Source organism: Terrapene carolina, unplaced genomic scaffold (genome assembly GCF_002925995.2).
Source record: "Terrapene carolina triunguis isolate 2854851 unplaced genomic scaffold, T_m_triunguis-2.0 Scaffold139, whole genome shotgun sequence".
NCBI lineage: Eukaryota > Metazoa > Chordata > Testudines > Emydidae > Terrapene > Terrapene triunguis.
The window spans coordinates 3,711,376-3,724,547 of record NW_020664490.1 but is presented as its reverse complement, the minus strand read 5'-3'; the positions used below and the strand labels follow the sequence as shown (position 1 = coordinate 3,724,547).

Below are 13,172 nucleotides of genomic sequence, written 5' to 3'. Positions count from 1 at the left end.
CCACAGCAGCGTGAGGTGCATGCTGGTCATCATGATCAGCAAGTACCAGAACAACATACCACCTGCTATTATGAACTCCCCTCCAGGCTATCATGACCTGCAGCCAGTTACTTCTGGGTGAGGTGGTTAACCAGTCCCTAGATGGAAATGACCATGAGCAGCTTTACCCAACGCACTCCACCTCTTGCAGGCACAGTGGAGTGATGATAGGTACCCTAACCATATGCACTTCCCATGCATGTGATACTGTACTGTACGCCTTGCAGCTACCACGATTATGTGCATAGCACCTTGTTAAGACAGCTGGACTGCTAATATTATTCACTTTGATTACATTCTCTTTGTTCAATCCCTTTGAAAGACTACTTGGACAGCAACAAAGAGGGAGAGGAACTTCCCAACAGATACTTTATTGCACAATCATCTTCACAATACATGCACAGGTTGTTTTCCTATATAGGTACACTGAGCAGATTACTGCTCTATATCAATCTAATTTTCCCATTCCTCCATTTCTCCCTCCAAGCCTACATCTAACACCAGTTACAGCACATTCTGGCTGCTTGCAGGAAGTCTGTAAAGAAGCATAATTATCTCCCCAGACTGGGCCAAAGTATCCCCTTCCAAAGTAAGCCCGCCCAGAACACAACATACTCCCATTGACATGAATGGCATTATAGACGCCACTGCAGTCAACCAGTTCTGTAGGCAGCACCATCTGGCATTCAGTCGGCTACAATCATACTGCACAGGGTGTGACTGAACCTTCTTCTGCCAGGTGCTCTTATGTCAAGGTACAGCTTAATGAGCCAAGGCAGTAGAGAGTAGACTGGGTCTCTCAAAAAACAGTGGGCACAGACACCCCACTGACATCCATTTTAATTGTAAATTCCCGTTTGTCCCAATTCAAAAAGGCCTGATCTTCAGAATACCCTGGTATCATGCACTTTGCCATGAACCCCACAAAATTATACTGAATAGCCCTCTGTAGTCCATCAAAACCTACAAAACAATGGAGTAGTACCCTTTGCAGTTGACAATCATAGGCACCCTTGGGGAGAAGGGGAAAGAGAGGAGAGTAAGAGGGGATGGAGGGCAAATAATGGGCATGTGTGCCATCAATGGCTCCAGCACAGGTCAGAAAGTCCATGCATTCAAAGCCTGCTACTATATGTCAAGGATATTAGTAATCTTAACTAACCATTGGTGAACCAGTTATTTCTGTCTTGCAGACCTCTCTATCACCACAGCACGGACTGTCTACTTGCCAATACCAAAGTGATTAGTCATTGACTTGTAACTGTCTGAGGTAGTCAACTTCCAGATGGGAAAAGCTTCTGAACTGACATGCGTGTCCTGGCACCAAATGGCTGGGAAAAGCTCATTGCACAGTTCCAAGAAGGTGCCTTTCCTCACATGGAAATTCTGGGTCCACTGCTGTTCTTAGTCCAAAACTACCAGTCTGAATAGGGCAGAGGTCCACAAAATGGAACGTTCGGGGGGCACAGCAGGGCCTGAGCCAGCCCCCATAAAGGGCGGGAAAGGAGTGCCACCCCGTTCCCAGCTGGGGCCCTGCCACTGGCCCCACCTCCAGGGGGCTGCGGCCCCAGCCTCAGCCCCCTTACCCCTCTCCACGTCCCCCAGCCCCTTCTGGAGCCACAATCCTACTCCCAGCCCCGGCTCCAGGGGGAGGGGTGTGACCCTGAAAAGTTTGGGGACCACTGGAATAGGGACATGGCACAGCTCTAAAAGCCTGCATTACTTATCTCCAGTGGCTTCCAACCAGAATGCAGACCACAAACACAAGCAGAAGATGTGGACTTTAATAAGTTGCCAGGCAAATAGCACGTCCACCCATGTGCCCAGAATGGACAAAAAAAAGTTTCCCCTAAATACATCACTGAAGTCTGGAAGGAGCAGCTTGGAACAGTGCAATGTTTCAAAACCAAGGGATATGGTCCCAGGAAGGAAGCACCTCCACTCAAGTGAGTACTGGGACAGTGTGCATTCAGTAACTCCAGGATGGCTCGAGTTACCCTTTGCAATGTGGCTGCGCTTACTCAAACTAGAAATACTCCACTCGAGCTAGTCGAGTATACAAACTCAGGCTAACAATGCAGTGAAGTAAAGCCCTATATCCCATTAATAAAAATCCAATCCATCAAGTCTCCTCTTCTTGCTTTCTTTGTCAACAGAAATTTTTAGGGGTGGGGCACTTTGTTTAAATAGCTGAAAATGAAAATGTGGCACAACCACATGAAATGATTTTGAAATGTATATGGCCCAAGAGCAATTTGAGTATTGCATGTGCTCATAGCTGAGCCAGGCAAGAGACACATGACAATGCTGTCAAACAATGACTCATAACTTCTAGATACAAGGAAGAACAGATCGAAGAAGACAGTTACAAGGTAGAAAAGTAAAAAACTAGATATTGTAAAGAATATAGAAACATTTTATTTTACACAACTTTAAGTTTAGCAGTCCATTAAATTATAAGTTACAATTGTCTGAAATATTTTACCCACTGAAGCCACAAGTAACAGAAGAATACAAGATGAATAAGATTAGAGAAAAACTATTTTTCAGTTTCTTTACATTGTGCATTTGATATCACTTCCACTGTTTTCCATGCACACTCCCATGGAGTTCCCCATTTATGTGGATCCTTTCAGTAAGCAAGCAGAGGAGAGAAAACATTTTAAAAAACAAGAAAATGCAATTGTAAAACAAGAACTGACAGACGACTCAGCTGAAAATATTGTTTTTACTCTTTTTTTAAAAAAAGCATATGTCCACACACAAAACATATTAGAAATGATTGTTTGGTTGACCTAACTATTCTCAACTCTGCCCTATAATGATACCATGAAGGGGGGGGAAAAATATGTAGCTATCTAATATGCAATCTTTAAAAATCAGTTTCATAAGCTGTGAGATCACAAACATTGATATACATAAATCACAATTGCAGATTTAGTTCTGCCAATTTGTGTGTAAACACCATCTAAGCTGGGATCACTCGGGGGAAAACAACCAAAAAAAAGTCTGATTCAGGATGCTATATTTCTTAAAGGATTTATTTTTGAAAAAATAACTGCAATTTATACAGGTTTACTTCTACATTCTGAGAAAACTCATTCTATATTCAAAGAGTAGGTTGCTGCAATTTTGGGGAGCAAACTATTTTTCACACAAAGTGACTGAACCCCTACTTTGAGTGCAAAACTCAACTGAACCTTAACTATAGAGCTGAGAGTGCGCCTCCATAATATTAATTACATTTTCAGTTGATAATCTCTCTTTAAAGGCAATAAGCTGAAAATAAACATTTTTGAAATACTTACACTCATTCTTTATACAAAAAAAAATTAAAAATAAGCAAAACATAAGGCACGTGTTGTATGCACTTTCTCTATATATTTCAGTCACTGCCAAATAATGTCAAAGTGTCTATCTGGATGTGGACAGAGAGGAAAAATTACTTTGACAGATCCAGATTTGATACATGGGGTTGTGTGTCATTTACGCATTCCAGGAAAGAGCAGGAACCTATAATACCTAAAGGAGAAATAAGTTTTGCAACATTATAAAAAGTAACCAGTAAGGTGGAACAAAACAAAACAAAAGAAACAGCCCTCAAGTCAGATACACAGCTTGATCTGTAACACAGATCACAAAAAGTTGGACTTACTACACTGGTTGCTTTTTCATTACTAATGTAGTTACTGTAGTAGTATAACCCAGACTGTTTTTGAATTTTTGCCTGCTAGTTGATGCATCCAAGCCAACTAGAGCATATCACCAAGTCACAAAAAGATAGCCACCACTCATTTGCTAACATAATCTACTCCTGGGGGAATTCTGCGCCAAAAAATTAAAAATTCTGCACACTTTTAAAATTCTGCAAAATTCTCCATATTTTATTTGTCAAAATAACACACCAGTTTCAATTATTTTTGGTCATTTATTACAGACATACTTGCTGACAGGTATTTTGAAACAATACAGACAACAAAAAAGATTCAGGAAATGTTTTTTTGACATTTGACACTTTTTAGATTCCTTACTAGGCGTAATAATACAGAGCTCTGAGTAATAATTCATTTAAACTACAATACAGAACCATATTTCCCGCATCCTTCAGAAGCAGTACAAAGGAATCAGGGGTAACGGAGGAGCTGAGGGAGAGGGAAGTAAATTGCTGGGAAGGAGCCTGGGTGTGAACTTGGAAGGCTGTTGGGTATGGGTGAGAAAAGTATGGAACATTTTTTTGGGGGGCGAGGGGGGAAGAAGCGATTGTTAGGGAGCTACACCCATACAGACCCTGGCAGACCCCTAGCCTCTCCCATTCAGTCAGGCACATCTGCCGGTCCCCATGTGTTCATTCACCCCCATCCACGTGTCCCTCCACCACCCCCTCCTCCATCCCCATGTGTCTGTGACCCCCACCCAGCCACTCCCCTATCCCTATGTGTCCCTGTACCCCCTGCCCCTGTCCCCATGTGTCTGTGCCCCCACCCAGTCACCCCGTCCCTATGTAGCTCTGCACACACACACACACACACACCCCCATCACCATGTGGTCCTGCACTACCTCCCCCTGTGGCCCTGTGTCTCCACTCCCATTCAGCCCTGCCCCAGTCTGTCCTCCCCCACTAGCCCTTATGAGCCTGTCTGACCCTCCAGCACCCTACCCTATCAGTCTCCCCAGGGCCGTCCTTACCCATACGCAAAGTACACAGCTGCGTGGGGTACATTTTCTGGTGTCCTGCACAGCTGTGTGCTGCTCCAGCCCCTGCTCTGCCCCTTCCCCATGGCCCCTGCTTCACCCCGCCTCTTCCCACCCCTGCTCTGCCTCAGCCCCACCCCCACTCCCCTGAGGACTGCAGCAGGGTTGGGCCTGCACTCACCGTCGGCGGGAAGTGCAGCGACCCGGCCCCAGCCGCGCCACTGGTGAGTGCTGCGGGGTGGTTCCCCCTGTCCTCCAAGCCAGCCCCACCCCCCCGGCAGAGGCCTGGGGCCCCACACACAGCCCCAAGGGGGGGCTGCATAGGGCCCCAGAATAGCTAGGGATGGCCCTGGGTCTCCCCATAGCCCCGTCTCCTGACCTGGCCCGCTGCAAAGAAGGCAGGCTCTTTCTCTTCCCTCGCTGGGGGAGGGAGCTGCTGCTTTGTTCTAGCACCACAGCACCCTCTTGTGGGCAAAATGCGGAACTGCAGAAGTTATTTTCTGCTGATGTCTTTGCACCACAGCGCCCTATGGTGGGCAAAAGGCGGAACTGCAGCAACATTTTGGCAGAAGCTTTTTTCTGCGCAAAAACTAAAAATATGCGGGGCTCATTAATTATGCGCACAGCAGTGCAGAATTCCCCCAAGAGCAATAATCTAAGAAAATGTGTGTTCTAAGAAACTGAGAGAAGGTCTCTTGAATTAGGACAAGGAACCTGGACTGATGTAGACAAGCTATAAAAGCCAGTCTGCACTTTCTTATAACCTGATGAGAAGGAAGTGATGGGGGGGGGGACAAGAAAGATGTCCCATCCATCCAAATGCCCATTCTTCTAAGGCACAACCACCTCAGGTAGATCCAAGCAGTATTCAGATCCTACAGAAAATTCTCCTGCTCTACTCAAAAGAGGTGAAATCTTGTCTCTGTTTCCAAAGGATTAAAGAATGACCACTCTAGATTGAGGACACCTTGAAAAGAGAACTCTGATCTGGTCTCCGAGTCCCTGACATGGACTCCTTCATAAATAACGCCATTAGCCTGTGGCTCATTTGTCACTGACACTTTGGTGTAAATGCCACAAAGGGTACATTCCCTTTTAAATAATCCCCTTCTGCAAGAAATTTAAGATGTGTTTTGCAATGGGTAAAACACCTGTTTGGCAATAGGCACTTTAGTGGGGCAAGATATTAAGGAGGAGGAACCTCTCAAATTCTGTTCTCAGAACTCACCATTACAGGAGTTATATCCAAGAGCAATGGGGGCGGGGGGGAGAACACTAACAGTTATTAAGGTTAATATAGAAAAGAACTGTAGACCATAACCTCCAAAGTTGGCAAACAGACAGTAACTGAGGGACAGTTAGGGGTCAGGTTTTTCATACCCTCCCCATTCCAGAACACTGGATCAGAAACCTTATCTACACTGATTTTTTTCCTAATCTCCCATGGTTGCTATAGCTCCATCAGGGTTGCAATGGTGTAGACCAGTTACTGGCATTTTTACTGTTATGAACAGGTCTAGATGACAGTGACCTAATACAATTGTGGGAGGTTACAAAAAAACACAATGTAGACTCAACCCAAGGGATATTATGAATGAATGTCCACCAACAGTTTTTCTACTCTAAATGATTCTACAGTTCACGTTAAGACACAATACACCTACAGTGAGGATCTGAAGAAGGTAATGTCATGAAGGAAAACTTTCAGCTACTATCCAGTTAGATGGAAGTTCATTTTATATGGATACATAGAGGAAAACGACTATATTAAGTGCAAATGTCATTCTTTGGGCAACCTTTAGGAATTTTGTTACGTACTTGCACTGTGGAGAAATGCACATAAGTCATACTAAAACTCTGTTCATGATGTATTAATAGAAGTTATGAGAGTTGGCACAGCATGGATTACTTTTTTTTAAATCAACAGTGATGTCTGCAGAGTAAGAACTCAGAACAGATGTCAATGATACTTTCTGCATCTGTACATACGCTCTCTCTCCCAATTACCAGCATTTGTTTCAGATGCCACATCATATTTAACAAGTTAAAAAAATCTCCAAATATCTGAAGAATCAGTATTAATCTACAAACTATAAAGAAACTATTTGTATGCTGCCCAGCTCCAAGACAAAATGTGAAGCTAATGCTTAGCCAATTTCATACAAAGCCCATTCTGAAGCATCAGCATTTTGTTGAAGTTCTTTCAGATAGTTCAATGTAGAATTAAGATCCTAGCAAACACAAAAAACTCCACAGGCTTGTAAAGAAAGTTGTTCCCCTACATAGGACTATCAGTACTCACAAAAAAGCCACTAAATTTTTTAAAACAATTACTTTGGCAATATGTAAATTACATATCTTGTGTTTTAGGCTTAATAGTTCCACGTGTGTCATTGTGCTAAAACTTAAATGATTTGACCTAAAATAGTTACTTAGTAAGCAATCCTTAATATCTTGCCACCTTAATATATAAATTTAAAACATCAAAGATTGTTACTTTTCCAAGTTATGCCTAGTCAAATAAGTCCAATAAAGATCATCATAAATATGCAGAAAGAAAAGTGTTTTCAATATGTGTTGCCTAGAATTGCTGCTGGACTTAACACAGCTATTCTTAACCCTATATAAACATTCAAATTATTCCAAGACCCTTATTCTGATACTACACACATCTATTACAATGAGTGGGAGCTGATATATATTATACACACACACACACACACACACACCAGTAGAGACGAGTCCCCAAAGTATTGAGAAAGCTAAAAACTTCCATGAAGTAGAAATTAAAGATTTTTGAAAAAGCTGAATCTAGACCAGGGATCGGCAACCTCTGGCACGCGGCCCGCCAGGGTAAGCACCCTGGCAGGCCGGGCCAGTTTGTTTACCTGCAGCGTCCGCAGGTTCAGCCGATTGTGGCTCCCACTGGCTGCGGTTTGCCACTCCAGGCCAATGGGGGCTGCGGGAAGTGGCACGGGCCGAGGGATGTGCTGGCTGCCACTTCCCGCCACCCCCATTAGCCTGGAGCGGCGAACCACGGCCAGTGGGAGCTGCAATCGGCTGAACCTGCGGACGCGGCAGGTAAACAAACCGGCACAGCACGGCCAGCCAGGGTGCTTACCCTTGCAGGCCACGTGTCCAAAGTTGCCGATCCCTGATCGAGACCTTTACCAGGTATGACTACATACAAAATACTAAGTTTAAGTAACATTACGTTTATTTTAAAGCCAGTCTGATTTGTGAAATGGGTAAAATTAAGTATGGTGTGTCAGTTTAAGGGTTTACTGACAAGCTTTGGGATTTATTGTTTGGTAGGATTTCAAAGGAGAACACATTCAGTTAACATTTATCTATTTAAAATAGTTAGCACTTTAATATAACTTTAATTAATAGTCTGAAGAAATCTCATTTGCAGAATTATCCCGTTTCCTCTGCAAGAATGTCACATATCACAACCGTTATAACAGCAAACAACTTAAAAGAGCCATTCCATAGACTTTCATTTTGATCTTTAATTTACTGTCTTGACAGTTGACACTAGCAATAAAAAAAAACAGTTTCTTGTGCTCTGAGAAATCAAATATCAATTTTTCTGTTAAAAATAAGCTACTGTGCTACCAGTGACAATAATCACACTATGGGTTGGTTTCCAAATTATAAATTTGGCAGTTTCTAATGAAGATGTGAAAAAAAATAATCTGTGCACAAATTAAAAAAAATAGTTAAGCAAGTGGATGTGATGCAGTTTCAGACAATATTTTCATTAATGCTTCCACGCATCCACTCAGTTTTCTAGGGATAATAAGTGGAAGGATGGCTACAACACTGAGCTAAGGGTTTGTCTACAGTGGGGTAATACACACTACAAGGGTGCGATTTCTAAAGCACACTAACATGTTGTACATTAACTGGTTCGAGACCCTGCTGATGCACCCTAAATGTTTCCTAGCGTGCTTTGACATACTACGTTAAAAGGCAGTAGGGAACTTTTAGTGTGCACCAGCAGGGTCTACTAGACCAGTTAATGTGCAACATGGTGTGATTTCTCAAATGCACTCCCATTGCCACTTTGTGTGGATAAGGCTAAGACTCAGGGTCCCGCTTTGAGCAGGGGGTTGGATTAGATGACCTCCTGAGGTCTCTTCCAACCCTAATCTTCTATGATTCTATGATATCTGGGTTCAATTCCTAGCACTGTCACAGGCTCTCTGTGTGATTATGGGTGCACTTTCTATGCTTCAGTTCCCTGTCTGTAAAATGGGGGTAACAATATTCCACTTCTACCACTTTTTGTTCCCCCCTAACCTATTTAGATTGTAAATTCTTCTGGGGCAGGGACTGTCTCTTGCTCTGTTTGTCCAGTTCCTCACACAATGGGGCCCTCCAAGCACCAGCACAATACATATAAAGATAAACAAAAGCAATTATCTGGAAAACGCACATTCATATACACTTCTACCCCGATATAACGCGGCCCGATATAACATGAATTCAGCTATAACGCGGTAAAGCAGCGCTCCGGGGAGGCGGGGCTGCGCACTCCAGCAGATCAAAGCAAGTTCGATATAATGCGGTTTCACCTATAACACAGTAAGATTTTTTGGCTCCTGAGGACAGCCGTATGTAGAGGTGTACTGATCTCTCTAAACACAGAGAATGTATCCAGATCCCTAAACTTAAGACTACTAGTAGATGTCAGAAATATCAATTAAAACAATGAGCCCCAGATTTCCTACTTCTCATGAAGGATGTCCTGCTGGCATTGAGAGGATCAACAGAGATCAACGTCATTGTAGCAAAGCATGCTGAATACCCAAAATATAATATATTACTGGCATAAGTGGCGTAACTCACCACTTACAATAGCTGTGAATTGGCTGCACAGGATATTGAACTATGTTCACTCTGTTCATACCAGTGGTGCTACCATTTTCAAAAACTTGACGGGCACTATATTGTGAAATATGGATTAATGTAGCCTGTTAAAAAACAAACAAAACTGAAGTACTATGCAACCTGTTTCAGCATACAGCACAGTGGTACGTAGACACCAAGCAGAGAGACTACTGCAAGAGCAGAGTACTAGCCAGCAGAACTGCAAAAACACTTCTTGCCCACCCCTTCCCACAAGCAGGAGAGGGAGATTTGAGAAAGCATACTGTGGGAGGATTTAGAACCAACACAGAGATCTGACTGCATGCACTACACAACTTTTTTTTAAATCCCTACCAGTAGCTCAGGGAATCAGGGCACACGCTATCCTACACCCATTAACTTAAATTGGAGCAAGATCAGGCTCTCAGAGCAGAAGCCCTAAACTTCAAAGGGAAGATTTTCAAAGACACAGGCAACAATTAGGCACCTAACTCTCACTGACTGTCAATGGCAATTAGGTGCCTAACTACCATTAGCGCCTTCGAAAATCTCCTCAAAAGAGTCTATTCTACTGAGGTACTTACACTGTCCTCCTAAACATAGCATGAGTGTCATCCAGAAGTGTATTAAGCAACATGACTAGCATCTGTCACATGCAGTTCTTCCTTCTTTCTCCCCGTAATGGAAAATTGTGTGAGGATTCTGTATTATTTAATAGATGAACACCATGCTTACATGTATCATGTGTTTATATTAATAAAGGCAAGGTTGAGCAAGAGTGCTTTGCACTTGGAGCAGAAGGTGGTAAATAAAGTTTGCGGTGAATCTCAGATGCTGGATGATTTCATTCTGCAGTTCTGGAACCACCCTACAAGAAAGCCACATGTCCTGCACAGAAAAGTCTATCTTTGGGGTAGACAATCCTATTGTGCCTGAGAAGCAGGGCTGTTGACAGTAGCCCTTATCCATAGTATCTTATGCATGTGCTTCAGAGCTTGTAGGATCACAAAATTGTTTTAAAAAAATAAAATCAGAGGAATCACAATGCAATTATATTTGGAAGCCAACCTTACGCAACATACGAACAAGAAAAATGTAATCAAAAGGCTATTTTATTAAATCAACTATAATTTTTCAGTGCAGAACTGAAATACTACTTACACAACACTTCTACCCAGAAATCTTATAGCTATGTCCAACATTGTTGTAGTTAAGTATTAGCCACATTTCACAGATGGAGAAACTGAGGCACAGAGAATATGTCTATACTACAGTGGGATCAAGCTGCCCAGTGCAGTAGACAAACTTGCACTAATGGGGCTTGAGATACCATGCTAAAAATAGCAGCATGGATGTTCTGGTCCAGTGGTAGCTTGGGCTCTCAAGCCCACCCGACCCCAGAGGTGTGCGCTCAGGTAGCTAGTCTAAGGGCAAGTCTACGCTACGACGCTACATCAGCCCAGCTGCACCGATGCAACTGCTCAGCTGCAGCACATCTGGTGAAGACTAGCTATGCTGACAGGACAGCGCTCTCCCATCAGCATAATTACTCCATCTCTGAAGAGGCGGAAGCTATGTCAGCAGGAGAGCATCTTGATGGGAGAGCACCTCCCACCTACATAGCAACAGTATGGACAGCACTTAAGTCGATGTAACTTGCAGCACTCAGGGCAGGGTGTCTCTTTCACACCCATAAGTGTAGACCAGCCCCAAGTCTCAGTAGGAGCCAGCCACAAAGTCCACACTGCTATTTTTAGAAATAAACATTCAACTTTAAAAAAAAAAGTCACAACTTCTGTGAAAGTTTTTAAACTACTTTTGTTACAAGTAACACCTACTACTACTACATGTGAAAAATGAGAGTAAAGAATTCCTCTATTTTTTCAGTTTATTTTGTGCATTTGACAACACTGGGTATATTGAGTTCACAGCTCTCCTGCATTGTCTATTTGTCTCCTAGATTTTTGAATAGATCTTTCACACAGCAAGGCACAAAGAGAAAAGTATTTTTTAAAAGGGAAATGCAACTGCAAAACCACAAAAGCTGACAGAAGGAATATTTAAACTTTTTTTAAATTGCCTAGATTTAGAGACATCAGTGTGCCTTTAAGGGACAAATTAGATTCCTGTTAAGTATTGCCACTAACTTCAAAGGAGCACAAGTAAATAAGCCAAAGACATATAATAAGCTAGTGGTAGAGATAGAAATCAGAAGCCAAACTAGCCTTTTGTACTCTAGCCACTAAACCACACTTCCTCCCACACAAAAAAGAAACAGGTTTCTAAAAACCAACTGCTCAGATAAAGCCACAGGTCGCTTTTGAGAAGTCTGGAGGGGCAGTTTAGGGACATCTCAAATGCGCATTTTAAGAAACAAAACCTATTTCAGAACTCAGAAATAACGAGTGTGAGGGGAGCCAGCGGGCAATGGGCAGCACCTCCGGGGGGGCAGATTCACGAGCGCTGGCCGCAGTGAGGGGCACCGGCACGGCGTGTGGCAGATGCCTGGGAGGCGCTCAGCGCGCGAGAGTGGCCGGGATGGGGAGGGAGGGGGATGGGGGGTTACACTAGTATCCCCCCCCCCACACGCCCTTCCTTGAGCAGGGCGGGCTCACGGCCACTCTGGAACCGCGGGGCGCAGCGAAGCGTTTGGCCGGGGTCCCCCTTTCCCCCAGCCGGAGCCCGGGATCCAGCTCCGCTCTCCCCACAGCCCTCGCCCCTCAGCGGGGAGGCGGGGGCGCCCCTCACAGCCCCACCCGCTCCGGGAGGAAGGGAGGGGTGTGGGGCCGGCAGGGGGATGAGGGGGATTAGCTCCCCGGGCTGGCGGGGCGGGACCAAACCGCCGCCCCTTGCGATGCTACCTCGGCGGCAGCTGGTCGCTCACGGGAGGGGGGGAAGAGGGGGGTCCGGACAACCCCCAGTACCCGCCGCGAAAGATGCGCGTTCTGGGTCGCCGGGCCCCCACCCCCGGCCGGGGCGCGCGCCACCCGCACTCACCTCGCGCCGCCCCTCATCCGCCTCCGTAGGCAGCCGCTGTGCGTACGACTTCTCTCGGCTTGCCCCGTGTCCGAGACCCCCACCTCTGGCGGCCCGCCCCAAGACACGCCCACTCACCCACAAGCCGAGGGGGCGGGGCAAGGTCCACCAATGGGACTCAGACTTCGCGCGCACACAAAATGATTGGCGTGCGCGGATGGCCAATGGGGAAGCCGGAGGCGGGGGGAGAGAGGCGGCCTGTCACTCAACTGGCCCCAGCAGGGAGCCCTGAGTGACCTGCGTGGGGAGTAGACCCCGTGGGAGGGGGGAGGAGGACTCCTTTCCCTCGGCTCCCCGCACCGCGCACAAAGGCGGGCGCCCCTACGGGGTCCCAGCACGGTCCGTTCTTCTCCCCACGCACACAGTTAGCAGCCCCCCCTCCCCGCACAGTTACCAGGACTTCTCACCACCACACACACAGCAGCCTCCCAGTGGCCAGAGTCACCCCACACACACAGTTACCTGCTCCCCCAGTGGCCGGAGCTGCTCCCACTCACACACATAAAGTTACCAGCCCCGCACCCCCGGT

General features: G+C 45.3%; 1 protein-coding gene across 1 annotated transcript in view; it reads right to left on the bottom strand.

The window, feature by feature from the left end:
* The window catches only part of LOC112116915 (wiskott-Aldrich syndrome protein family member 3), a 168,640-nt gene extending 155,964 nt beyond the window's left edge, over positions 1–12,676 (bottom strand). Inside the window, exon 1 of the mRNA XM_026653503.1 lies at positions 12,605–12,676. The gene's annotated coding sequence lies outside the window, so the exon portion shown is untranslated. The remainder of the gene's footprint in view (positions 1–12,604) is intronic.
* Positions 12,677–13,172: the final 496 nt, after the last annotated feature.